The sequence below is a fragment of the Oncorhynchus gorbuscha genome, linkage group LG02, assembly GCF_021184085.1.
Source record: "Oncorhynchus gorbuscha isolate QuinsamMale2020 ecotype Even-year linkage group LG02, OgorEven_v1.0, whole genome shotgun sequence".
Lineage (NCBI taxonomy): Eukaryota > Metazoa > Chordata > Actinopteri > Salmoniformes > Salmonidae > Oncorhynchus > Oncorhynchus gorbuscha.
Window position 1 is genome coordinate 29,259,541 of NC_060174.1, and position 26,191 is coordinate 29,285,731.

The 26,191-nt window shown below is 42.3% G+C and overlaps 1 protein-coding gene across 2 annotated transcripts in view; it reads right to left on the minus strand.

Annotated features, from left to right (window-relative positions):
- The window catches only part of LOC124000492 (guanine nucleotide-binding protein G(o) subunit alpha-like), a 180,453-nt gene that overhangs the window by 138,271 nt on the left and 15,991 nt on the right, over positions 1–26,191 (minus strand). The window lies entirely within an intron of this gene.

The window sequence follows — 26,191 nt, forward strand, 5'->3', positions numbered from 1 at the left end:
ACCACAGTGAGAAAGGGAGGGAGGAAGGGAGAGAGGGGGAGAGATTTAACCATTTGTACATGGTTACAACACTGTATATACTGTATACATAATGACATTTGCAATATCTTTATTATTTTGGAACATCTGTGAGTGTAATGTTGACTGTTGATTTTTATTGTTTATTTCACTTTTGTATATTACCTACCTCACTTACTTTGGCAATGAGAGAGTGAGAGAGTGAGAGGGAGGGGTGGAGGGGACAGAGAGAGAGAGAGAGAGAGAGAGAGAGAGAGAGAGAGAGAGAGAGAGAGAGAGAGAGAGAGAGAGAGAGAGAGAGAGCAGGAGAGAGGAGAGAGAGAGAGAGAGAGAGAGAGAGAGAGAGAGAGAGAGAGAGAGATAGGAGAGAGGAAGAGAGAGAGTGAGGGAGAGACTGAGAGGGAGAGAGAGGGGGGGGATAGAGAGAAAGAGAGTGGTAGATACTGTAAGGGTAGACACAGGAAAACCTGGCTCCCTGTAGAGGAAAGGCTGCGCAACCACTGCACATCAGCAGAACCTGAGACAGAGCTGCCTTTCCTGACCAAATATAAAAAATCTAAAACAATTAGTGTCATATACCCAAATTTTAAACCCTCATTCAAGGTTTCAAAGACCTCTCTGATGAGGATAGGCTACCCGTACTGTTGGGGGAGGACGCAGAGAGCTGTGGGTTGGAAGCGCACTACATTGTTGCCTGCCATAAGATGAGGGACAGTGTCTGACAGAAAAATCATCTTGCACATGTCCTCTACTCTATGCTTATTATTATTGTTCAATGTATGGTTATTGTTGTTACTGTTGTCCTTTTGGCAATTTTGATTCTTATTATTTTAATATTGTAAATATCCAAAGTAAGCTTTGGCAATATGTACATTGTTATGTCATGCAAATTTGATTGTATTGAATTGATTCACAGATTAGACCATGTTTATACAGTATGAGCCCCTTTCAAACAACCCCATCTTTAACTATTTCTTGTCGGAATTCACGTTTTATATAGCTATTACATAGGCAGCAAGTGAGCAAGAGACATTCAACTTTGACCTTGTTGTTGCGACCATTGTCATGGTAACCTGACAGAGCAAGCAGCATTAATCAAGTTCTAAATTCCCCCGATAGGACAGAATGCAACGCACTGCTTTCATTTCTGCACATTCACAAACAGTAAGTCAGCAGCTCCAGATACTTAATTTGTAAATAATTACCTTGTAATGGGTTTTAAATTAAACGTATGTTTTTTTTGTGCAAAAAAGAGCCGGTAATATTGCTATTTGGGCCAGGCTTCTGCATTCAGACTGCCATTTTGATTATACTTTTTCATAACGACAAGGACAAGTTTGATGTTGGAGAACAAATATAGAATGTTCCGGATTGAATGCGTGCCAAAGCCGGTAAGATGATAGGGGACATTTCTACTGAGGGGTTGGCGGGATATTTAAACATACAATATTACTGCAATCAGGACAAGGTCAGTTCGGCGGAAATAAATGTAAAGGTTTTATACTTTTCAGATATAAAGAAAAGTAATCAAAAGTTGCCGGCATGCTAATGTTGACGACAAAACATCTTGGTTTGAAAGATGTATGAGAGGGACACCCCACAGACACAGAGAGAGACAGTGAGAGTAGCAGAGATATGGGGAATATGACACATGCCTCTTGACCTTTCCAGATACTAATCATACCCTCCAGGCAGCCTTCCCGACAGTAGCAGCAGCAACAGAGCCAGCCAGAAGTGAGTCCCCCGGCCCAGACTTCAACACCCTGTCCCACTCCATCCTGTTACCAGCGCCTTGATTTACACACTGATAAATGAACTGTGATACGCTGTAGTGGAGATCAGTGGGGAAAGAGCGTGGCCACTGACCTCACATTAGCTAAACCCTCACAAGCAGTGTATCTCCTCACTCCGTTTAACCTATAGATGAGCAAGAGCATAATTATGAGCCTGATGAGGTAAAGCAACAGAGTGCAGGACTAAGCCTATATTGCACTGTAGCTCCTGGCTACATATCTCACGTGAACTACAGAGGAAAACATTTGTCCACAGAATGAACACTGATGATTATTGTGAGTTATAATGCAGTGCAGACGGACACAAGGGGAAACTCTTCAAGCGAATCTCAGATGAATATCTGGCTGAGGTGCAGTGAGGCCATGAGTGGCTCAACAGCTTAAGATTCCTTTGAAGCAGGGGTTCTCCACCTTCTTCTCTCTCAGACCCAATGACATTCCTCCAGAAATGGGGCCCCATTACGGACAACATCTTCATCCAAATTCTATGAATGCTATAAAGTGCTGGTTGAATTCATTGTTGGCCCAAAATGTGAGCAAAGATTGTGTTATTGTGATTTTCACTGACCCATTGAAACCCCAATCAGGTCCCTTAGGGATCTCTAACCATCCGAGAAACGGTTAAGAGGACGCAGGTGGCTGGAAAAAGTCCAGGTCTGAAGTGATGATGTGAGGTCTGACGTGTTTCTGGTTCCACTATGGTTAGAATTAGTTCTAAACCAAACATTTATTGCACTGCGTTTTGCATGACTCTCTCTATGACAGTAGTTAATGCAAAGTGGATGCAAATAGGGTATGATACGGCAACACAAGGGCAGCTATCTAGAGATCCTGTATGTTACCATGAGGTCAGTGTTCTGTAGCCCTGGTGTCTGTTACTGAATCAGCAAACAAACACACACCTATGGGAGAACTCAGGCAATGTGTGTCGAGCATGGGACTGGCGACTCTGTAGATGCAGGGTGTGAGACAAGCATGTAGGCTACATTCAATTTGTGACTTCCCTTTATGTAACACTGGAGTTAATGTGGCCATCCTGGCATACCATCACCCCACCGCCTCCCCTTCTTCCTGCCGATAACCCCAATTTTGGAAGGAGGACAGACCCTCAGTGCCAGAGCGGATCAGCACCCGCTAACCCCCCACCGCTCCAGGCCTCACTGTGGGAAAATTACAGTACGGGGATGGGAATGGTGCAGCCGGGCCGGTCGGCTCTTGTTTGTTCTTGCTCCGGTAAGTCGCCTCCAATCACGTCATCAGAGGTGGTTGGACTGGCCCTCTTAACACGATTAGCATCCCCACACTGAGTGTGTGAGCGGCACGGAATGAGGAACAGAGAGAGACTACAGAAAGACACGGCCAGGAGCAGGGTTGGGGAGTAACGGAACCCTTTACATGTAACTGATTATTTAAAGAACTGTAACTGTAATCATTTATGTTACCAGCAAAAATATTGCATTCAGATTACAGATACTAAACTAGATTATTACTTCTAGAATTATGTTTAAATACAGAAAGGATGTTTACGAAAAATACGATGTTTCTGTTTTCTCAATGACATTCAAATCGTCATTGAAAAAAGGCTCAGTTGCTTGTTCCAACTGAGTGTAACAGTTTAGCTTCCGTCCCTCTCATTGCCCCTACCTTGGCTCAAACCAGGGACCCTCTGCACACTTCGACAACAGCCACCCTCGAAGTATCCTTACCCATCGCTCCACAAAAGCCGCAAGGGGAACAACTACTTCAAGGTCACAGAGCGAGTGACGTCACCGATTGAAACGCTATTAACGCGCACCCCGCTAACTCGCTCGCCATTTCACAACGGTTACATGAGCACCTGACCACAAGTCAGAGAACACTATGGATGGATCGCGGGAAAAGAGCAGGAATAGGCTTTTGTAGGCTACAGTCCAAGTTGTCTTCCAATGGTATGACTGCTGTCGACATCCAAAGATTATCCAATTTGAATAAACGCTTGGAGGTAAGGACGACAACACTGGTGTTGTGCCAGGACAACAACCTCTCCCTCAACATCAGCAAGACAAAGGAGCTGATAGTGGACTACAGGAAACTGAGGGCCCAACACGCCCCCAGTCACATCGACAGGGCTGTAGTGGAGCAGGTCAAGAGCTTCAAGTTGCTCGGTATCCACATCACTAAGGATCTATCATGGTCCACACACACTAACATAGCCATGAAGAGGGCACGACAACACCTCTTCCCCCTGAGGAGACCGGAAATATTTGGCATGTGCCCACAGATCCTCAAAAAATTCTACAACTACACCATTGAGAGCATCTTGACTGACTGCATCACCACAGCTTCCTGACATCCAGGACCTCTATACCAGGCGGTGTCAGAGGAAGGCCCTAAAAATGATCAAAGACTCCAGCAACCCAAGTTATAGACTGTTATTTTTACTGGTATTTTTTTGGTCTATTTTCACCTCCTAATTTCGCCTACTGTTCTAACTTGGTGGTGCACATGTAGCTTATAACCTGTTTTAGGTAAATGGAATCATTGAATATTGTAAGAGCATTCATTGTCTGTTTACATGCCCCCTTTATTTATCCTACAGTTCTGACTTGTTGTACAGAGAGTACTCTGTAAGAACGACCCATGTTCTGAATTCTGTCACTGTACATTTCAAAACTGCTGAACAAATGCTATAGTTATATTGACTACGTCTGTCATGGCTCATTAATGTCTTAATGGGGACAAAAATCGTACTTTTTGGAGAAATGTCCTCTGATGTGGTGAAACAAAAATAGAACTGTTTGGCCATAATGACCATCGTTATGTTTGAAGGAAAACGGGGGAAGCTTGCAAGCCGAAGAACACCATCCCAACCATGAAGCACGGGGTGGCAGCATCATGTTGTGGGGGTGCTTCGTTGCCGGAGGGACTGGTGCACTTCACAAAATAAATGGCATCATGAGGAAGGACATTTATGTGGATATATTGAGGCAACATCTCAGTCAGGAAGTTAAAGCTTGGTCACAAATGGGTCTAAAGAAAGCTTGGTCGCAAATCACAAAGCCCTGACCTCAATCCCATAGAAAATGTGTGGGCAGAACTGAAAAAGCATGTGTGAGCAAGGAGGCCTACAAACCTGACACAGTAACACCAGCTCTGTCAGGAGGAATGGACCAACATTCACCCAACTTATTGTGGGAAGCTTGTGGAAGGCTACCCGAAACGTTTGACCCAAGTTAAACAATGTAAAGGTAATGCTACCAAATACTAATTGAGTGAATGTACATTTCTGACCCACTGGGAATTAAATGAAAGAAATAAAAGCAGAATAAATCATACTCTCTATTATTATTCTGACATTTCACATTCTTCAAGTAAAGTGGTAATCCTAACTGACCTAAGACAGGGAATTTTTACTAGGATTAAATGTGAGGAATTGTGAAAAATTGAGTTTAAATGTATTTGGCTAAGGTGTATGTAAACTTCCGACTTCAATTGTATGTTTTTTTAAAAGGCACTACATGAGGCTGAATGAACTGTTTGGCTGCCAGACAAGGCTCAGCTGAAAGCCAGGTGTAGCAGTGGTAAGGTGATGGGACTGCTGTTGGGACTCTGCTGTTGTACCTTAGGAGAATGGAAGAGTGACCATAGAGAAACAGGAGGAAGAGAGGGAACAGAGGGAGTGAACGAGAGCAGAGCGAGTGCGTAAAGAGAGCGAATAAAGCGCCAGGGAGAAAAGAGAGAAGTTCAAGAGATGAGAGAGGTAGAGTAGGCATGGGGGAGTGGCCAGTGCTTAGTGATAGAGATAGCAGTGGCGGAGAAATTTCAATACAGACTTCACAGAACAGAGTATCCCAAACCAGCAGTATGCCACGCTGCATCTCTCTGCTTCCTTCTCCTTCTGTATGTCAGCTCAGCTCAGTGAGTCAGAATTTCCTCTGAAGGCAGAAAGAGGGAGTGTTCCTACCGCCCAACCACAGCATCACCCCCCTCTCAACCCTCCACCCTTCACCCAGTAACTCTACCCAACCCAGGGCAGCTAGGCCACCCAGCCTGGCCACACACTGGTCCTCCTAGCCCTCTTTTTACACAGGGTCATCCAGATGAGAACAAACACATTTTATGGTGTCTATTTGTTTTGTCCCTTGCACATTTCCCCATAGAAATGAGAAATGAGCTCCTGCTAAAGCATGCTGGTTCCATACTCCCACACGTCTTCACATAGTCTGCTCTCCACATAGTGTTCCAAAGCTTTTCATCTCGGCACTGCATTGTGGAAAGATTTCAATTCACATTTGGGACTGTCCTCTGGGACTAAAAAAGGGCAATTCCACGGTAACAAAGTGATGGCTTGTGCGGTTCGTGCCGGCATTCTGTTACCAAACTTTGTATCTGCACTGTTCTTCAACTAAATGTATTTTTGTAAACCTTTCAGGTTAAATTGTTAAAAGTGGTACTTGTGCATTGAGTTGTATAGTTTGTTTAACTTTGCAATCATTGTTTTTTGTTTGGCATTCATTTTAAAGTGAAAAATATGAGTCTCAAATTACTCTTGTTATTGTGGAATTTCCCAGAATCCACTCATTCCACAGTTCTCATTTTTATACTCAAGAAAAGGGAACCATCCCCATTGTGTTCAATGAACTGATTCTTCAACTAGACTTTCTATTAGACAATAGGCAAACTAAAGTGGGCGAGTGAACAGAAGTGAGAGGATGGACAAGAGTGCGTATATGGAAAGCGAATCAGCTAATTGGGCAGATTTGTTGCCACTCAAGACCGTTTTTCTTGGCTGATTGTGCTGCACGACGAGTCGATTGTTGAAAACTGAATTTTAGCTAAGCCTAACTCTAACCCTTTTCCTAATTCTCCTAAACTGCCACGTTAATTATCCTAACCTGCTACGCATTTTAGCTAAGCCTAACCCTAAGCCTAACCCTAACCCTGGCGCTGGAGGGAATAGCGGACGTTTTACATACTCCTGACCAATTGTGCTATTTTGTGTATTTTTTTGTGCTGATCGTAATGTTTTTTGTTTCCACCATTTGTTTCCACCATTGTTTCCACCATTGTTTCCACCATTTGTTTCCACCATTTGTTTCCACCATTGTTTCCACCATTGTTTCCACCATTGTTTCCACCATTGTTTCCACCATTTGTTTCCACCATTTGTTTCCACCATTGTTTCCACCATTGTTTCCTATGATCGGAAAGAGCTTCTGGACATCAGAACAGCTATCATTAACCTTGATTTGAACAAGTACTTCTACTTCAATGAGTCAGAGGTGAAAGACATAGTGATTATCCCGGACCAGGCCCAAATCCCTGACACTCGAAGAAAGAGGGGTGTCCGTAAAATGTATATAGTATGTATAAGCTGGAAGTAGAAGCCTAAGTATTGTTGTTCATTAGTTTACTCCAATTATGGGAGGGGTGGTAGGGTTAGAGGAAAATAAGAAAGAAGGAAAACATATATATGTTTTATATACAGAACAAAAATATAAACGCAACATGTAAAGTGTTGGTCCCATGTTTCATGAGATTAAATGAATGATCCCCGAAATGTTCCAAGTGCACAAAAAGCTCATTTCTCTCAAAATTTGTGCACAAACTTGTTTACATCGCTGTTAGTAAACATTTGATCCTTTGTCAAGATATTTCATCCACCTAACATGTGTGGCATATCAAGAAGACGATTAAACAGCGAGGTCATTACACAGGTGCACCTTGTGCTGGGGACAATAAAAGGCCTCTCTAAATGTGCCGTTTTGTCACGGTAACACTAATGACTCACGTTTTGAGAGAGTGTGCAATTGACATGCTAACTGCAGGAATTTTCACCAGAGCTGTTGCCAGATAATGTCATGTTAATTTCTATACCATAAGCCGCTATAACGTTGTTTTACAGAATTTGGCAGTACTCACAACCAACCTCACAACCGCAGACCATGTGTAACCACTTCAGCCCAGGACCTCCACTTCCAGTGAGGAATATTTCTGTCTGTAATAATGCCCTTTTGTGGAGAAAAACTCATTCTATACCCTCACAGACATAGACTGGGCACCCCTGCCCAGTCATGTGAAATCCATAGATTAGGGCTTCATATTTATTTTCTCCAAATAACTGATTTTCTTATATGAACTGTAACTCAGCAAAATCTTTTAAATTGTTGCATTTTGCATTTATATTTTTGTTCAGTATATACTGTATACACTTTATATAGATATATTGCTGAAAGGCCCAGTGCAGTCAAACATGTGATTTCCTGGGTTTTATATACATTTCCACACTATGAGCTATGAGCTGTAAAATTGTGAACATGATGATAATGCACTTTTAGTGTAAGAGCTGTTTAAAAAGACCACCGGACATTTCAGCCTGTTCTGGTGCGATGTAGTTTTGGCCTATTGAATAGACCAAACCTCTCTGCCAATAACAGCTAGTTTTCAGTTGTCCCCTCCTCACTCAGACCACTCCAAGACAGTACTATAAAAAAGTGTTAGTTGAGAAACTGCTCTTTGCTAAGAAGTTATTTTTGTTTCTTTTTGACAATTTTAACTGAAAACAATCACAGTAAGGTACTTAAAGAGCGACCTCCCCCAAAAAACAATTATGCTCTTTGAAAACGGGCTATGTGGCATAGATATGAGTCAGAAACATTTATTCTAGTGTCAAAATGGACTACAAACGGTAAATAGGATCATTTTGGTCATAAAGTGAGCCTCATCTAAAACAGAGTTTGGAACATCAGTGCATCACAACGATTAAATGAAGGTTGGGTTTGGATTTAAATTATGTCAATAAATCATGCCCCCTTTTGCCAAGCCCCATGTGAAAATCACCCCTCTGCCTACTTTGCTAAATTTTTCATCGCCCCAAACGCGTTCAAAGGATCACGGCCGTTTGAGGATTGACCATCCAATGCATGCTTCCAGCACGATGCACAGCCAACTATGGTTTGCATGCCCTGCCGAGGACTATATCATAAGGAATAGGCGGTTGGAGTTGATTGGTCCCCAGTGGTGGCGAGTATAAACCGCTAGACCATAGACCGCTGGTTATGTATCTGGTTAAGTATATTTTGATAATTATTATCTCTATCATCGCAAGCATACTTTGCTCTAGCTAGCCACCACCTAGCTAGCTGGCTAACGTTGGCAAACCGCAATACAATTCACGGTGTTATCTTAGTCAGCTTACTAACATTGAGGGGACCACCGTATTTTAGCTCACTAACATTAGCATTACTAGCTATATTTGACAAACTTAGCTACTAACAGTAATCAAAAAGTAAATTTGATGATATCACAATATGGCAAAGTTGTTTAGCAGGCTTCCAGCGGCTTCAGGCACCGACAGAGATGGCCGCCTCGCTTCGCGTTCCTAGGAAACTATGCAGCATTTTGTTTTTTATATGTGTTATTTCTGACATTGGTACCCCAGGTAATCTTAGGTTTTATTACATACAGTCGGGAGGAACTATTGGATATAAGAGCAACATCAACTCACCAACATTACGACCAGGAATATGACTTTCCCGAAGCGGATCCTCTGTTTGGCCTACCACCCAGGACAAAGGATCGAATCCCAGCCTGCGACCCAAAACAACAACACCGTAGAAGGGGCAGACGGAGCGGTCTTCTGGTCAGGCTCCGGAGATGGGCACATTGCGCACCACTCCAGAGCATACTACTCGCCAATGTTCAGTCTCTTGACAACAAGGTAGATGGAATCCGAGCAAGGGTAGCATTCCAGAGAGACAGCCGAGACTGTAACGTTCTTTGTTACATGGAAACATGGCTCACTCGAGACATGCTATCTGAGTCGGTACAGCGACCTGGTTTCTCCACGCTTCGTACCGACAGAAACAAGCATCTCTCTGGTAAGAAGAAGGGCTGAGGTGTATGCCTTATGATTATCGAGACGTGGTGTGATCATAACAACGTACAGGAACTCAAGTCCTTTTGTTCACCTGACTTAGAATTCCTCACAATCAAATGCCGACTGCATTATCTACCAAGAGAATTCTCTTTGATTATAATCACAGTCATGTATATTCCCCTCAAGCAGACACATCGACGGCCCTAAAATAACTTTATTGGACTCTATGTAAACTGGAACCACATATCCTGAGGCTGCATTTATTGTAGCTGAGGATTTTAACAAGGCTAATCTGAAAACAAGGCTCCCCAAATTCTATCAGCATATTGATTGTGCTACCAGGGCTGGTAAAACCCTAGACCACTATTATTCTAACTTCCGCAACGCATATAAGGCCCTCCCCCGCCCTCCCTTCGGAAAAGCTGACCACGATGCCATTTTGTTGCTACCAGACTATAGACAGAAACTAAAACAGGAAGCACTCGTGCTCAGGTCTGTTCAACGCTGGTCCGACCAATCGGATTCCACACTTCAAGATTGCTTCGATCACGTGGACTGGGATATGTTTAGCATTGCGGCAAACAACAATGCTGTTGTACCCACAGCGTCTATTAAAACATTCCCCAACCAGAAACTGGATTGATGGCAGCATTCGCGCAAAACTGAACACACTTTTAATCAGGGCAAGGTGACCGGAAACATGACCGAATACAAACAGTGTAGCTTTTCCCTCCGCAAGGCAATCAAACAAGCTAAGCTTCAGTATAGAGACAAAGTGGAGTCACAATTCAACGGCTCCACTTCAATGCAGATGCTCACATGCTTCAACAGCTATGGTGGTACTAGCTAACTCATGTCTAGAGCACAAATAAATATAGACTGCAGCTATGGTGGTACTAGCTAACCCATGTCTAGAGCACAAATACATATAGAATACAGCTATGGTGGTACTAGCTAACTCATGTCTAGAGCACAAATACATATAGAATACAGCTATGGTGGTACTAGCTAACTCATGTCTAGAGCACAAATAAATATAGAATACAGCTATGGTGGTACTAGCTAACCCATGTCTAGAGCACAAATAAATATAGAATACAGCTATGGTGGTACTAGCTAATGTCACGCCCTGGTCGAAGTAATGTATGTTTGTCTTCATTTATTTGGTCAGGCCTGGGTGTGACATGGGTTATTGTGGTGCGTTTTTGTCATGGGGTTTTTGTGGGGTGTTTAGCATAGTCTATGGCTGCCTGAGGCGGTTCTCAATCAGAGTCAGGTGGTTATCGTTGTCTCTGATTGGGAACCATATTTAGGCAGCCATATTCTTTGAGTATGTCGTGGGTGATTGTTCCTGTCTCTGTGTTAGTGTTCACCAGATAGGCTGTATAGGTTTTCAAGTTCCGTTTGTTGTTTTTGTTTGTTCGTGTTTTCATTATTAAATATGTATCGAACTAACCACGCTGCATTTTGGTCCGACTCTCCTTCAACGGAAGAAAACCGTAACAGCTAACCCATGTCTAGAGCACAAATAAATATAGACTGCAGCTATGGCAGTACTAGCTAACCCATGTCAGGGACAAATAAATATAGACTGCAGCTATGGTGGTACTAGCTAACCCATGTCTAGAGCACAAATAAATATAGACTGCAGCTATGGTGGTACTAGCTAACTCATGTCTAGAGCACAAATAAATATAGACTGCAGCTATGGTGGTACTAGCTAACTCATGTCTAGAGCACAAATAAATATAGACTGCACTATGGTGGTACTAGCTAACTCATGTCTAGAGCACAAATAAATATAGACTGCCAGCTATGGTGGTACTAGCTAACTCATGTCTAGAGCACAAATAAATATAGACTGCAGTTGGTGTTACTAGTAGCTAAGCATGTCTAGAGCACGGAAATATAGACTGCAGCTAGAGTCAGCCCTAAAAATGTCTAGAGCACAGGGATAAATGTAGACTGCAGCTAGGGTGGTACTGAGCTAACTCCCATGTCTAGAGCACAAAGGAAAGACCAGACTGCAGCTATGGTGGTACTAGCTAACTCATGTCAGAGACAAATAAATATAGACTGCAGTTATGGTGGAAAGCTAACTCATGTCTAGAGCACAAGTACATATAGAATACAGTTTGGTACTAGCTAACACATGTTTAGAGTAGCAAATAAATTTAGACTGCAGCCTGGTGGTACTAGCTAACTCATGTCTAGAGCACGTGTATAGACTGCAGCTATGGTGGTACTAGCCTCATGTCTAGAGCACAAATACATATAGAATACAGCTATGGTGGTACTAGCTAACTCATGTTTAGAGCACAAATAAATATAGACTTCAGCTATGGTCCATCCTGTAACCCCTGTCTGACACAACAGTCTAACTACAGACTCCGGTGGCATCCTCCCATCGCACCAGGCTTGCGCAAACTGCGTGTCCTCGGTCCAGTAAAACCACCAGTGCCAGCACCACGCACCAGGCCTTCAGTGCGCCTCGCCTGTTCGGGAAAGCTGACCAGAGCTCCATTTTCCTCCCTGCCTACAGGCAGAAATTAAAACAAGAGGCCCCTGAGGCCTGTTCAGCGCTGGTCAGACCAAGCTGATTCACTCAAGACTGCTTCCATCGCGTGACTGGGACATGTCTCCCGCCAGATGGGAATATTGACAGCCAGAGCCTTCCTCGAGTTCTACAGAGCTACCGAAGATGTCCTCCCATAGCCTGTTAAAAACATTCCCAACCAGAAACCGTTCCTCCTGATCCAGCGCTGCTGAGTCTCCCCACTGCTTTTAATCAGGCAGTGTTCAACATGACTGAATACAAACAGTGCAGTATTCCCTCCTGTTTAAACAAGCCTTCCTCCAGTACAGAGACAAAGTGGAATCCCAATTCAATGGCAGCAGACACAAGAGGCATGTGGCAGGGTCTACAGTCAATCACGGACTACAAGATGAAATCCCAGTTCAGCGCTGCCAGGCCTTCCTCCTCTACAGCGTGCTAAATGGAGTCTCCCGCCTGTTCAGCGCTACAGAGCCCTTCCTCCTCAACAGCGCTGCTGGAGTCTCCTCCTTCACTGCAGCCAGAGCTGAGTAAGACATTTAAAGCCGAGCTGTCAGCCTGCATGGCTGCAGGCCCAGAGCTCCCCAGTCTGCCCCTCAGAGCAGCCAGACCAGCTGGCCGGTGTGATCCGACATATTCAATCAATCCCCAGTACCAGTCTGCTGTTCCCACATGCTTCAAGAGGGCCACCATTGATCTGTTCCAGATCTGCCAGGTCAGCCAGACTCTTCCAGATCTTCCAGTCATCATGAACTGCTTCCAGATCTAGTCAGGACCATACTCTTCCAGATCCTGAGTCACCCAGACCCTTCCAGATTTGCCAGCCAGCCAGGTCCACAGACGATGCAATCTCAACCACACTGCACAGCTGCCCTAACCCAGTGACAAGAGAGAATACCTGTGAGAATGCTGTTCATCGACTACAGCTCGGCATTCCACCTCAGTCCTCCAAGCTTCTCCTCAGTCCTGAGCTTCCCCTCAGTCCCGAGCTTCCTGTGCTGGGTACTCAGTCCCGGCTTCCCCTCAGTCCCGAGCTGCCCCTCCAGTCCCGCTGCCCCTCAGTCCAGAGCTGCCCCTCAGTCCCGAGCTGCCCCTCCAGTCCCAAGCTGCCCCTCAGTCCCGCACGCTCCAACCCATCAGTTTCCCGACACAACAGTGGTAGGCTTGATTACCCTCAGTCCAGTGGGGTTCTACAGGGAGGGGTGAGGACTACTAGGCCATGGTGGTGTCAGGAAAATGGACTCACACTCCTCAACAAAACTAAGGAGATGATTGGGAGGAAACAGCAGAGGGAACACATTGATGGAACAGTAGTGGGTCCACGGAGAGGGTAGCTAGTTTTAAGTTCATGGACATACACATCACAGACAAACTGAATTGTTTAGATGTGTGTCCGGGAGTCCAGCAGCCTATTCTGTCACCCCAGGAGGCTGAAGATGTTTGTCTTCACCAAAAGCATTCACAAACTTCTAGGCCAGATGTGACATGGAGTTATCCTGTGGTGCGTTTTTGTATGGGGTTTTTGTGGCAACTGTCTAGCATCAGTCTATGGCTGCCTGAGGCGGTTCTCAATCAGAGTCAGGTGGTTATCGTTGCCCTCCTGATTGGGAACCATATTTACAGGAAGGCCATAAAGATCATCAAGGTGATTGTTCCTGTCTCTGTGTTAGTGTTCATCCAGATAGGCTGTATAGGTTTCAAAGTTCCGTTTGACTGTTTTTGTTTATCTCAAGGTTTTCATTATTAAACAGCCACCACTAACACTGAGTGGCTGCTGCCAACACACTGTCCTTCACACGGAAGAAAACTCCAGCCATTTTAATAATGTCTGAGGAAAATAAATATAGACTGCCACTTTAAACAATACTAGCTAACCCATGTCTAGAGCACAATTAAATCTAGACTGCAGCTATGGTGGTACTACTCTACATCATCCATGCATCCTATGTAGCACAAATAAATTTAGACTGCAGCTATGGTTTACTTTGCTAACACCATGTCTAGATATACTGTAAATAAATATAGACTGCAGCTATGGTGGTACCATCACTCATTCATATCTAGTACATGCACAAATAAATATAGACTGCAGTAACTCATGTTAGAGCACAAATAAATATAGACTGCAGCTTTGGAATTGTTAGTTGATTACTTGTTAGTTAACCCATTGTCTGAACTACAACAGTGTATTTAACGCATTAACATCTGCTAATCAGGCTGACAAATAAAATTTGATTTGATTTGAGTCCCGTAGGGCGGCACACAATTGGCCCAGCATCGTTGGTTTGGCCGTGGTAGGCCGTCATTGTAAATAAGAATTTATTCTTAACTGACTTGCTTAGTTAAATAAAGGTAAATATATATGTATATATATGTATATATATATATATATATAGCAGCAAAAAATTCAAACCAACCCAGGGCCATAGCAAAAACATGTCACAGTTGGTTGCATATTAAAAACAACGTCACCGGCCTGAATCTAACCCAATCTGGAGCCAGTTAGTCTACATCGGTAAAGCATAGTTAGCTTCCAAATGAGATTAAGTTCTTTCTTAAACTATGTTTATAATTGAGGGATGATGACAATCGTCGACCCTGTTTTTCTGTTCGACAAAGTGCAGTCTGGGTGCCAGACTGATCCCCTGGTTATGAACGGATGTGAGACCTAGGAGCAAAGGTGGGTATCATAACATGTCCAGCAATGTGATTGCAGTGGTTTAGCAACCTCCAAAAATGATTTCATTCACTGTTCACTTGCTATTTTCACAGCTTGTCAGGCAAGACCTCAGAACAAAAGTGGGTCATGCGACACAAGTACCCTTGTGACACCTATTCCATTGTTGCCAGAGACTCCCCTTGACTTCTATGAAAAAGACACGCCATCATGAGGCCTCTGATATTGACCAGAGTTACTGCTCTGATTGCACAGACTGCTTCATCAACAATGACAAGTAATGTGTGTTATGTGAAATGTTGTATTAAAAAATACCCCCCCTTGATAAACTAGTAGGCTAATGTATGTTGCGGGTCACTACTTCACAGGAGAGCCGTTTGAACGTAAACTTTCTCTTTTTTTCAGGTTGCGTGATCCTCCTAATGTTACGTGGAAAACACAACTAATGGGACGCAGATTTAAATCTATATCACACTCGCACAAATGTGGCCAGTTATTTTTTGTATTTGCATTTCATTCACTAGCAAATGTGAGTGAACTGCTGGCACTTTAGAGCCCACTGAATGTCCATCTTATGTTCGCTAACGTTAGCTTGAAATAATTAGTTTACCTTTCCACAACACACGGATTCGAAAGGGATTTGTCCATGTGTTTATGTACAGTTGACAGTCGACAAACTCAGCATCACAACAAACAGGAGGAGGGGCAGACACGGGGTAGCTACGTTGAATAATGATGTATTCATCTCCATGTCCGTGTGTTGCAGCTCGAGAATCGGGATGTTAGATTTACTCAGTGGATGTATTTTTGTATTAAAATGCAAAAAATTAAATAAATAAAAAAGCAGCCCTATTCATTTCTGCGTAGTTTTAACTCGGATCTCGTACCTGCGTACATGGACAGAGAATTGCATAGTTGGTACGCAAAATGCGTACATGTTGGCAGGTCTGGAACTTGCTTAGGCAGGGAAGAAGAATTTCATTAACTGTTTCCAAAAATGTAGACAGATCACCAGTAGTCAGATAGAAAGTAACTTGATTTAGGGCAAGGGAATAACTAGTCAGTTGTCCAACTGAATGTATTCAACTGAAATGTGTCTTCTGCATTTAACCCAACCCCTCTGAATCAGAGAGGTGCAAGGGGCTGCCTTAATCAACATCCACAGCACCCAGGGAACAGTGGGTTAACTGCCTTGCTCAGGGGCAGAACAACAGATTTTACATTGTCAGCTGGGGGATTCAATCCAGCAACCTTTTGGTTATGGCCCATTGCTCTAACCACTAGGCTGTTAAAGCTGCAATATGTAGCTTTTTGGGTGACCTGACAAAATTGACATAGAAATGTGTGTTATTGATCTGTCACTCATATTGAAAGCAAGTCTAAGAAGAGGTAGATCTGTTCTATGTGCGCTATTTATATGCTTCCCGTTCTTAATTCTTTTACTTTTGGTTTTGTACACCAGCTTCAAACAGCTGAAAATACAATATATTTGGTTATGGAAAATATGTTTAGATGGTACAATGATTCTCTAAATGATTCTTGCTTTTATGTCACATAAACTGAACTATTAGAATTTTTGCAACCAGGAAATAGCAGAGTGATTTTTGCATAGTTCATCTTCAAGGAAAGGCACCACAGGCTGAAAAGACATTTTTGCATCAACTTATCAATTCTGAGATTTTGGGGTATTTTGGTCCTTTAATATCAGTACTTTCAAAACGTTTACATAAAAATGACAAAAACTTGGCGTGAATATATATTTTCCAAATTTCATGAATTTTAACCACATTAAAACTAACATAAATTGATCATTTCATAGCTCACTATATTTAATCATCTATCATTCAAAAGCCCAGCTTACAGAGAATGTTACAAACTGGACAAAATGTAGTAACTTACTTTGAAAATATTGTGTTTGGGTCTAAATAGGCATTTGGCAATTGGTAGGCTAAATAAATACCCTATTAGGGTATGGTGACAGAGCTGGTGTCACTGAGTCAGGTTTGTAATTCTCTATAGGATTGAGGTCAGGGCTTTGTGATGGCCACTCCAATACCTTGACTTTGTTGTCGTTAAGCCATTTTGCCACAACTTTGGAAGTATGCTTGGGGTCATTGTCCATTTGGAAGACCCATTTGCCACCAAGTTTTAACCTCCTGTTTTAACTTCCTTTCTTGAAATGTTGCTTCAATATCGCCACATAATTTTCCAACCTCATGATGCCATCTATTTTGTGAAGTGCACCAGTCCCTCCTGCAGCAAAGCACCCCCACAACATGATGGTGTTGCTAGCCTCCCCCTTTTTCCTCCAAACATGACGATGGTCATTATGGCCAAACAGTTCTATTTTTGTTTCATCAGACCAGAGGACATTTCTCCAAAAAGTATGATCTTTGTCCCAATGTGCAGTTGCAAACAGTAGTCTGACTTTTTTATGGCGGTTTTGGAGCAGTGGCTCCTTCCTTGCTGAGCAGCCTTTCAGGTCATGTCGATATAGGACTTGTTTTACTGTGTATATAGATACTTTTGTACCAGTTTCCTCCAGCATCTTCACAAGGTTCTTTGCTGTTGTTCTGGGATTGATTTGCACTTTTTTTTCAAAAGTACATTCATATCTAGGAGACAGAGCGTGTCTCCTTCCTGAACGGTATGATGACTGCAGGGTCCCATGGTGTTTATACTTGCGTACTATTGTTTGTACAGATGAATGTGGTACCTTCAGACGTTTGGAAATTGCTCCCAAGGATGAAGCAGACTTGTGGAGGTCTAAAAAACACTCATAGGTCTTGGCTGATTTCTTTTGATTTTCCCAGGATGTCAAGCAAAGAGGCACTGAGTTTGAAGGTAGGCCTTGAAATACATCCACAGGTACACCTCCAATTGACTAAAATGATGTCAGTTAAACTATCAGAAGCTTCTAAAGCCATGACATAATTTCGGGGAATTTTCCAAGCTGTTTAAAAGCACAGTCAACTTAGTGTATGTAAACCTCTGACCCACTAGAATTGTGATACAGTGAATTATAAGTGAAATAATCTGTCTTTAAACAATAGTTGGAAAAGTGACTTGTGTCATGCACAAAGTAGATGTCCTAACCAATTAGCCAAAACTATAGTTTGTTAACAAGAAATCTGTGGGGTGGTTGAAAAATGAGTTTTAATAACTCCAACCTAAGTGTATGTAAACTTCCAACTTCAACTGTACTTCTCAGTTGTCTGAAAAACTACCAAACAATTACTAAGTCAGTTTTCCTAGCCTTGGCCCAGGCCTGGTTTCTCATCAGAATGACTTCTGATAGTTCTGTAGAGAACCAAAGATTCATTCTATTTTTGACTTTGAGACCTTTAAAAGGGGAATGTTTATCTTCCAGAGGAATACATATTGATGAGAAGTGTTCTATGGCCAATTCAGGGTCCGGAATGCAGGCGATAGTGGAAAGACAGAGTAGAACATGCCATATAAAAACCCTTAAGGATAAAACATTTTTAAGTTTCTCTTCAAGGGATAGTTCACACAAACTCCAAAATTACATATTTGTTTCCTACCCTGTAAGCAGTCTATGGACAAGGAATGACAGCAATCCATGCTTTGGTTAAGTTTCCCTGGCACTGTTTCCACATGCTAACGTTTTAGCATTTGTGGAACAAATCCTATTCAAGTCATAGTATCAATATTAGCCATTTTTGTGCATCATGTCGTGTGTGTGTGTGTGTGTGTGTGTGTGTGTGTGTGTGTGTGTGTGTGTGTGTGTGTGTGTGTGTGTGTGTGTGTGTGTGTGTGTGTGTGTGTGTGTGTGTGTGTGTGTGTGTGTGTGTGTGTGTGTGTGTGTGTGTGTGTGTGTGTGTGACAACAGCAAACCAAGACGCACAGACTATATTCGGTAACACAATTTTAAGGGATCCTTAAAACAGTGTAATTACATATGTAATTACACTGTAACAAGTATTGTAATTAATTGTGATAATTCATAGTTACACTGAACTAATAACATGTAACTAGTGGTAATTGCAGTCTGCAATCAGAGGAGTAACAACGAATGCTTATTACTAGGGATGTAACTTACTAGGGATTCACTACTATTACTAGGGATTCACCGATAAGCATCGTTCCCCAGTTCAAATGTTTATGATGTGAGTGAATTGGTCTGTGGGAGCCCAAACTGATCCAAATGAAGCATTCGTCAGTAAGAAAACTGATTCAAATGAAGCATTCGTCAGTAAGAAAACTGATTCAAATGAAGCATTCGTCAGTAAGAAAACTGATTCAAATGAAGCATTCGTCAGTAACAAAACTGATTCAAATGAAGCATTCGTCAGTAAGAAAACTGATTCAAATGAAGCATTCGTCAGTAAGAAAACTGATTCAAATGAAGCATTCGTCAGTAAGAAAACTGATTCAAATGAAGCATTCGTCAGTAAGAAAACTGATTCAAATGAAGCATTCGTCAGTAAGAAAACTGATTCAAATGAAGCATTCGTCAGTAAGAAAACTGATTCAAATGAAGCATTCGTCAGTAAGAAAACTGATTCAAATGAAGCATTCGTCAGTAAGAAAACTGATTCAAATGAAGCATTCGTCAGTAAGAAAACTGATTCAAATGTTATGAATCAAATGTTTTACTCATATTATTTATTTCTGCCTTAATCTGAAAATATTTCTAATCTGTTGTGACTGAATTGATGTGTCCTCAACATCAGCCTATCAAACCTTTTTGTATGTAACTGCCTATGACATTGATCTACAAGTCAAATAACAACTGTGCGCACAGCACAGGAGACGCAGCTGCTCGCGCCAGCGAGAGGTAGGCCTACCCTATACCTGTTCTAATATTTGTCGGCTACATTTGCAAAATTGCAGATGTTTGTCAAATGGCATTCGCAATATTAAATCATAGGTTTAATTAATTTAGGGACAACCAATGTAATTTACTGGGTCATTGTTACCAAACACGCTGTATAATACTGTGTTTTACCAGCACAGCTTTGAAGGCTACAGGAGTGGACAAAACTCACATCTTGCTGATTGCACATCGATTGCCAAGTTCACCGTACTAAATTTTTTTGGTAGTTTTTGGTAGTTCTGTTTAAACAATCAGTGTATTTGTTCATTTCTACATGAACAGGATAAAGATGTCATTTCATAACAAGGGCAGCAATCATTTCTGTGACACGCAAATGATCAAAACCATTCGCTTTGCAATGGGGGTGAAATCCCAAAATGTGTCAATGAATTAGCTATGTATGACAGAACATTTGTTATGATAGATATTGACATATTACTAGCTCAAAACATTTTCATCTGCTATATGACAAGTTAATCATTGGGTGATGAGGATTTCAGATTTTAAAAGGTGGGGGACATTAACATAAATCCCCCCGATAGGTGCATTTAAATGTGTTGTTTTACAGGATCAGCTATAGTAGTACGGCGCCCCTGAAGCAAATTAGGGTTAAGTGCCTTGCTGAAGGGCACAACGTCTGATTTATCATCTTGTCGGCTCGGGTATTCGAACCAGCAATCTTTTGGTTACTGGCCCAAACCCAGCGTTTCCCAAACTGGGGACCTCAAGGGGTGAACTCATCATCAAGCTTTGATTATTTTAATCAGCTGTGTAGTGCCAGGGTAAATCAGCTGTGTAGTGCCAGGGTAAATCAGCTGTGTAGTGCCAGGGTAAAAACCAGAACGTGTGTCCCTTGGGGTTCCCAGGGTCAGTAAAGCTCAGAGAAGTCAGCTCAATCAGTATTAGATATTAATTGAGAATGGAAGAATGGAAAATGAATGTGTTCATTCAACAATTGTTAGTGCATCGATTCATTCCACAAATCAAATCGAATCGCTTAAAACTAAAAGTATCGTTCCTGTATTGTATCAGACGCCATTTAGATATATGCGTATCGAATTGTGCTTTGAAGGAGAGGAACATCTCAGTGTGCAAAGCTGTCATCAAGGCAAAGGGTAGCTATTTGAAGAATCTCAAATATAAAATATATTTTGATTTGTTTAACACTTTTTTACTTACTACATGATTCCATATGTGTTATTTCATAGTTTTGATGTCTTCACTATTATTCTACAATGTAGAATATAGTAAACATAAAGAAAAACCCTTGAATGAGGGTAAAACTTTTGACTGGGATTGTATATCTTTAAGCTTTCTTATATCTCTCAGATATAGTGTCTTCAGAAAGTATTCACACCCCTTTACCTTTTCCACATTTTGTTGTGTTAGTCTGAATAAAATATATATATATTTTATGTCACTGTTCTACACACATAATTTATTTTCTAAATGCTGAAACGTCTAGAGTCAATAAGTATTCAACCCTTTTCAGTAGTAAAAATGTGCTTAACAAATCACATAGTAAGTTGCATGCAATCATTCTGTGTTCAATTATAGTGGTTTACCCCAAAAAATGTATGACTACTCCATCTCTGTACCCCACACATACAATTATTTGTAAGGTCCCTCAATCGCCTAGTTAAATAAAGGTTAAATAAAAAATATTGAGTACTGAATTTCAAGCAGAGATTCAACCACAAAGACCAGGGAGGTTTTTCAATGCCTAGCAAATAAGGGCACCGATTGGTAGAAAAAAGCAGACACTGAATATCCCTTTCAGCATAGTGAAGTTATTAATTAGGCTTTGGATGGTCCTTCCTAACTCAGTTGCCGAAACTCCCGGAGAAACTGCTCAGGGATTTCACCATAAGGCCAATGGTGATTTTAAAACAGCTACAGTGTTAAATGGTTATGATATGAGAAAACTGAGGATGAATCAACATTGTAGTAACTCCACAATACTAACCTAAATGACAGAGTGAAAAGAAAGAAGCCTGTACAGAATAAAAAATATTCCAAAACATGCATCCTGTTTGCAACAAGACACTTAAGTTATACTGCAAATAATTTGGCTAACAAATTCACTTTTTGTCCTGAATACAAAGCGTTACGTTTGGAAGAGTACCACTCTTCATATTTTCCAGCATAGTGGTGGCTGCATCATGTTATGGGTATGCTTGTCATTGGCAAGGACTAGGGAGTTCTTTAGGGAGTTCTTCCAACAGACACTGGGAGATTAAGTAACCTTTCAGCAGGACATTAACCTAAAACACAAGGCCAATTCTACACTGAAGTTGCTTACCAAGACAACATTGAATGTTCTTGAGTCACCTAGTTACAGTTTTGAAATCAGCTTGAAAATCTATGGCAAGACTTGAAAATGGTTTTCTAGCAATAATCAACTACCAACTTGATTGAGCTTGAATAATAAATTTAAAAATAATGGGCAAATATTGTATATATCCAGGAGTGCAAAGCTCTTAGAGACTTAAATGATGACCAATCTGGCTCTGCGCATATGCGTCCGCATGCGCATGTTAATTTTGTCTATCCCCACTAGACTTCATGACACACAGGTTAAAATACCAAAACCAACTGTGTACTATATTCATTTCGGGAGAGGTCGTTAACACATTTGAAACATTCATGGACATTAGCTTGCTGTTGCTAGCTAATTTGTCCTGGGAGATAAAGATTTGGTTACTTTACCTGAAATCTATTTGCTTGATGTTTGTAGAATTATGACCCATTTTGAGTCACACAAAATTGTGTTGTCTCTACTCTGACAATAAATCCACATATAAAAGGGGAAACCTAATTAGCTTTTAGTTCGTTTTTTTTAAATAGGGGGTAGATCAGCTTTAATATTGCAGATAGATTGTGGCTTCTATCAATGTAATTGTCTGCATTATTTCCAATCCCCATATCTTTTTTTGTAAAAATATACACTACCGTTCAAAAGTTTGGGGCCACTTAGAAATGTTCTTGTTTTAAAAAGAAAAGCACATTTTTTTATTAAAAAAAAAACTCAAATTGATCAGAAATACAGTGTAGATATTGTTAATGTTGTAAATGACTATTGTACAGTGGTTCCTCCTTTAGAAGTTGCGTCATACTGGGGCACACCTTGCGTGCTGCCACAGCATTCTGTAGCATGTCATTTAATTCTCAGCGATTTTTCTGTTACTGTTATTGGTAGTTTGACTAGCATATTTGAGAAGCATTTGATAGTATTCCATATTGGCATTACCAGATCATTTAAAATATTTTTTTTGTAATAACATAGTATATGGGATTGATTTGAAGAAATTTGGCTTAATTAATTTGATTAATATTACGGTGTTTCTATGGCGCTGTGCAACGTGGGAGTAAGCTACAGGATTGGAGGATTCTAAATTGTTTGCCTTCATTAGACAACTTTGTTCCAATATTTCTGTAAATCAGTGATATTTATTCCCATACTAATTTGTTATGTGTCCATAACTAAATCAACATCTGCATTTTGAAAGAGTATTTTTTATCATTATTTTATTAACAAAATGTGTTTATTTGTTTGATAGGCTACTGTGCAGTCTAAAATACATACTGTAGAAACATGGGAAAGTGCAAGTGGGAGACCAGCATTCAAATCACTGTTGGGGAGGAAGGAGTAGGCTGTCCCCGTAAATAAAAATGTGTTCTTAACTGGTTCCATATGTGTTATTTCATAGTTGTGATGCCTTCACTATTATTCTACAATGTACAAAATAGTAAAAAATAAAGAAAAATTCTGGAATGAGTAGGTGTGTCCAAACTTTTGACTGGTACTTGCATAATTAATTGGAGGATTCTAAATTGTTTGCCTTCATTAGGCATTACTCAACACTAGTGAGACTCATTTCACCTATGGTAAGCCTACTGTAATGAAGTTCGTCTGCTGTTTGAAGAGAGTCAGACCGAAATGCAGCGTGTAGGTTACTCATGACTTTAAATGAAGAAAATAGCGGTACATGAAATAACTGAAAATACGAAAACAACAAACGAGTGAAACTAATACAGCCTATCTGGTGACTAACACAAAGACAGGTACAATCACCCACGAATTACAACGCGCACTCAGGCTGCCTAAATATGGTTCCCAATCCGAGACAGGCAGGCAGCCAAGCCTAACTAGACACACCCCGGGACAGAGGGGCAGCTCGGGACAGAGGGGCAGCTCGGGACAGAGGGGCAGCTCGGGACAGAGGGGCAGCTCGGGACAGAGGGGCAGCCCGGGACAGAGGGGCAGCCCGGGACAGAGGGGAAGCCCGGTACTGAGAGGGAGCCCAGTACAGAGAGGAAGCCTAGTACTGAAAGGAAGCTCAGTACTGAGAGGAAGCTCAGACAGGTAGTAGGCTCCGGTAAATCCTGGCTGGCTGGTGGACCTGGATGATTCAGGTTGTCTGGCCGATCTAGAAGATCTTGGCAGACTGGCACTTCTGGCGGATCCTGGCAGACTGGCACTTCTGGCGGATCCTGGCAGACTGGTGACGCTGGGCCGACTGGCGGCGCTGGGCAGACAGGAGACTCCGGCAGCGCAGGAGAGGAGAAAGGCTCTGGCTGAGCTGAACAGGCGGGAGACTCCAACAGTGCAGGAGAGGAGAAAAGCTCTGGTTGCGCTGAACAGGCGAGGCGCACTGGACGCGCTGGGCCGACTGGTAGCACTGGTGGCGCTGGACAGACAGGAGACTCCGGCAGCGCAGGAGAGGAGAAAGGCTCTGGCTGCGCTGAACAGGCTGGAGACTCCGATAGCACAGGAGGGGAGTAAAGCACTGGCTGCGCTGAACAGGCGATGCGCACTGGAGGCCTGGTGCGTGGTGCTGGAACTGGTGGTACTGGCGCGAGGACACGCACAGGAAGCCTGGTGCGGGGAGCTGCTACCGGAGGACTGGTGTGTAGAGGTGGCTCTGGATAGACCGGACCGTGCAGGCGCACTGGAGCTCTTGAGCACCGAGCCTGCCCAAGCTTACCTGGCTCGATGCCCACTCTAGCCCGGCCAATAGGAAGGGCTGGTATGTGTCGCAGCTGGCTCTGCACCCGCACTGGAAACACCGTGCGCTCCATAGCATAACACGGTGCCTGCCCGGTCTCTCTAGCCCAACGGTGAGTACAGGGAGTATGCGCAGGTTTCCTACCTGGCATAACTATTCTCCCTTTTAGCCCCCCCCCCAATATTTTTTTGGGGGTGACTTTCCGGTTTCCAAACGCGTCGCAGTGCTGCCTCCTCATACTCGCGCCTCTCCGCTTTAGCTACTTCTATTTCCTCCTTGGGACGGCGATATTCTCCTGGCTGCGCCCAGGGTTCTTTTCCGTCTAATATCATCTCCCAAGACCAGAAGTCCTCATATTGCTGCTCCTCACAATTAACAGGGAGAGTAGGCTCAGGTCTGACTCCTGACTCTGCCACTCTCTCTCTGCGCTTTCCCCCGTTACCTACGGTTTTCGCTCTGTATAGCCGTGCTTTCCTTTTCGATTCCATCCATGTATAGCCCTCTTCGCATTGCTGTAGGGAATCCAAGGCGGGCTCCTGCACTCGCTCTGGGTCGGCCGCCCACCTGTCGATTTCTTCCCACGTCGTATAATCCCTGCTTCTGCCGTCCATAACGTCCTCCTTTAGATCCTGCCAGTTCACACGCTGCTCGGTCTGAGAATGGTGGTGGGTGATTCTGTAATGAAGTTCGTCTGCTGTTTGAAGAGAGTCAGACCGAAATGCAGCGTGTAGGTTACTCATGACTTTAAATGAAGAAAATAGCGGTACATGAAATAACTGAAAATACGAAAACAACAAACGAGTGAAACTAATACAGCCTATCTGGTGACTAACACAAAGACAGGTACAATCACCTACGAATTACAACGCGCACTCAGGCTGCCTAAATACGGTTCCCAATCCGAGACAACGAGAATCAGCTGACTCCAATTAGGAATCGCCTCAGGCAGCCAAGCCTAACTAGACACACCCCTAATAATACACACTCCCAATTAATACAAACCCCAATACGAAATACAACATATAAACCCATGTCACACCCTGGCCTACCCAAACATATAACAAAAACACAAGATACAATGACCAAGGCGTGACACCTACAGTATATCGAAACATTCTTTTGTTAATGACGTGACTCTGTCAATAATTACATTTAGAGGATTGGAGGACTCTAAATTAACATCGAAGGGGCATTTTCCATTAGATATTCTCACAGATCCTAAGCAGGTTTTATATAATTCTAAATGAATTAATAATAATAATCACTTTGTTTAAAAAGTAACAATATTTTGGAGATTTCGTTTTTCATTTAACTTAGAGCAAGAAAAAGGCAAAAACGCAGACATCACTTCCTTATATTCAGTCAACACATATCTCAAGAATATCATGGCATATTTGAACAAGTAATTCGTTATGGATCCATAACTAAATAAACATCAGAAT